The sequence below is a fragment of the Engraulis encrasicolus genome, chromosome 12 (genome assembly GCF_034702125.1).
Source record: "Engraulis encrasicolus isolate BLACKSEA-1 chromosome 12, IST_EnEncr_1.0, whole genome shotgun sequence".
NCBI lineage: Eukaryota > Metazoa > Chordata > Actinopteri > Clupeiformes > Engraulidae > Engraulis > Engraulis encrasicolus.
This window is the reverse complement of record NC_085868.1, coordinates 34,220,751-34,224,420: the sequence shown is the minus strand read 5'-3', so window position 1 is coordinate 34,224,420 and position 3,670 is coordinate 34,220,751.

The following is a 3,670-nucleotide window of genomic DNA, read 5'->3' as shown; positions in this document are numbered from 1 at the left end:
TTGGAGCCCCAGACAAAAAATCACAGGAATGAACATTAGAAACAAATGGCCATGATGATGATTGTAATTTGAAGTGTGAGCTGTTGTCTACTTACTATCTATTTGCTTGGGAGGCCCATTCCACTGCCTGCCTAGTTGTGACAAGATGCACGTCTGAATTTGAACCTGCAACCTTCCAATTGCAAGGCACAGGTTTCTAAACAGTTGGGCCATGGCTGGCATATAGAAAGCTTCTAATTTCGTATGAATTGTTGTTTTGATGTAGACACAATTGGAAGTTAGTTAATTAATTTAGGCTTGTTAGAGGTTGCATTGTGAGTGGCAAATCACATAATTGCAGACTTTTGTTACTGGTAGTTAGCAGCCGTGATTGTCTTACAAGACATTGTTAGCAAACTGGCGTGATTGTTGTTCTCAGGTTCTTGTCAGTTAGTGTGTGTGTGTGTGTGTGTGTGTGTGTAGTGTACGTGAGTGTGTGTAGTGTACGTGAGTGTATGTGTGTGTGTGTGTGTGTGTGTGTAGTGTACTATGTGTGTGTGTGTGTGTGTAGTGTACTATGTGTGTGTGTGTGTGTATAATGGAGGATGCACATATGGGATGGGGGGGGGAGGTTGGGAAACCTGCCACTTGGCAGCGGGGCTCTTCAATAGGAGTGTGTGTGTGCGTGTGCGTGTGTGTGTGCGCGCGCATGTGTGTGTGTGCGTGCGTGTGTGTGTGTGTGTGTGTGTGTGTGTGTGTGTGTGTGCCCAAGTGTCGCTGTAGCAGCAGCAGCAGCAGCAGCAGGGCACTTTAATAGTACATGAAGCTCCTGAAATAGGCACCAGCGTGTTTGTTATTCCGCTCACTTAGAGCGAAAGGCACACTTTAGCAGAGAGCTCCCGAGGGGCCGGTGGAGATGGCAGACTCAGATCAGCACAGACACACAGAGAGATAGAGAAGAGGGGGCAGAGAGATAGAGAAGGGGGGGCAGAGAGATAGAGAGGAGGGGGGCAGAGAGATAGAGAGGGGGGCGGGGGGGGGGGGGGGGGGGGGGCGGCAGAGAGAGAGGGGGAGAGGGGGAGGGAGGTAGAAAGGCAGAGAGAGATGGAGAGGGGAGATCAGGGGGGGGCAGAATGGCAGAGAGAGAGATATGGGGGAGAGGGGGAGGAGGTAGAAAGGCAGAGAGAGATGGAGAGGGGAGATCAGGGGGGCAGAATGGCAGAGAGAGATATATGGGGAGAGAGGGAGGTAGAATGAAAGGTGGAGAGAGTTAGATGGGGAGAGAGATGATGATGGGTGGGGGGGGGTGGTGACAGAGAGAGAGTTAGAAGGAGGGGTGGATCGAGACTGAGAGACAGTCGGAGGAAAAAGAGAGAGGGAGGTAGCAAGCAAGAGAGAGAAATGGGGAGAGAGAGAGAGGTAGAGGTAACGAGAGGGAGAGAGGATGAGAGAGAGGAGAGAGAGAGAGAGATCGAGCTGAGCGGGAGTTAGTGGGGTCTGATAGAAAAGGAGAGGGAGAGAGAGAGAGAGAACTGGAGAGAGAGGGAGGGTAGAGATAGAGTTAGTGGGGCCTGAAAAAGAGAGAGGAGATAGTGGAAGAACGAGATGGAGAGAGAGAGAGAGAGAGAGAGAGAGGGACTGGCTGGGAGGAGAAAGACCACGTTAGTGGGGTCTCTAACGGGTAGAGCAGATAGGGGAAAAAGGGAGATGGAGAGGTGTGAGTGCGAGAGAAGAGCGATAGAGAGGAGGAGGGGTAGGAGATGGAGAGGAGAGGAGAGAGGAGGAGGTGGAGAGGGGTGGTGAGATGATAGAGGGAGGGTAGGAGATGGGGAGGAGAGAGGTGGAGAAGGATGGTGAGAGGAAAGAGGGAAGGGTAGGAGATGGGGAGGAGGAGGTGGATAGAAGAGGAGGAGGTAGAGGAGGTGGAGATGGGTGGTGAGAGGATAGAGGGAGGGTGGGAGATGGAGAGGAGAGAGGTGGATAGGGTGGTGAGAGGAAAGAGGGAGGGTAGGAGATGGAGAGTAGGGAGGTGGAGAGGAGAGGTGGAGGAGCTGAAGAGAGGGATGTTGAGAGGAAGAGGGGAGGGGAGAGGGGGCTGTAAGAGAGGTGGAGGAGCTGAAGAGAGGGATGTTGAGAGGAAGAGGGGAGGGGAGAGGGGGCTGTAAGAGATAGCAGGCAGAGAAAGATTGAGTGCCAAATGGAGCTAAGGAGAGAGGGATACAGAGTAGAGAGTGGAGTGAGAGAAAGAGAGTTAGGAGAGGACAGAGAGAGCACGAGGGGAGGGAGAGACAGTGTAAGAGAGAGTGAAATGGTGGAAATGGGAAGAGGTAGAGGGAGAGCATGTGATGGGGGAGTTAAGAGACGGGTGGTAAAGCGAGAGAGTGAGGAGACATAGAGAGAGAGAGAGAGTGAGATGATGGAGAGACAGTGTAAGACAGAGTGAAATGATGGAGAGAAGGGGAGAGAGATAGAGAGTAAGAAGGGTGACCTGAAAGGTGACAGGCTAGGGGCTATCTCACATGTGTGTGTGTGTGAGTGTGTGTGTGTGTGTGTGTGTGTGTGTGTGTTCGTGCTTGTGTGTGTGTGTGAGTGTGTGTGTGTGTGTGTGCTTGTATGAGTGATTTTGTCCATGTGTCCAAAAAACTGCACACACTCAATCTCTCTGGCACTCGCCAGCCAGATACATAAACACACACACACACACACACACACACACACACACACACACACACACACACACACACACACACACACACACACACACACACACACACACACACACACACACACACACTATATTGCACTGCGAAATCGGAATTATAGGAAGTACCAACAGAGAGACATATCGTGATAAACAGCAAGTGTTACACACACACACACACACACACACACATACACACGCACACACACACACACACACACACACACACACACACACACACACACACACACACACACACACACACACACACACACACACACACACACACACACACACACACACACACACCTAAGACCAATCCACATGATCTTGCTGTCCATGAAATGTTACAAGGTGTACGTATTAAAACAGAAGTTATTGTGAACCACTAATCTTTTATTAATTATTTTCAGTTATTTCCTAAATGAGACCATTCTATACGGAAACAATTCTCTCTGGACCAATCTCATTTCACTCTCAGACATGAATTCTTGAGGTTCTTTACACACACACACGCACGTACGCACGCACGCACGCACGCACACACACACACACACACACGCACACACACACACACACACACACACACACACACACACACACACACACACACATGTATATATATATATATATATATATATATATATATATATATATATATATATATATATATATATATATATATCATTTTATTTTTTTATTTTTTTCATTTCTGAAAATAGGGCCCCACGAGGGTGCAGGGCCCATCGGTGAGTCAGTTCTGCGCCGCTAATTATGAGAGGCCCCTTTAAGCCAAATGTGCCCGGGCCCTATTTCTCCCCCAGTCCAGCGCTGATCGTGAGTGACTCAGAGCCATCGAAAGGGGGAGTCACAAGGCGGGAAAACGTGAAGAACGAGGTCACATCCTGACACACACGCACGCACACACATATACACACACACACACACACGCACACACACACACGCACGCACGCAAGCATGCGCACATAC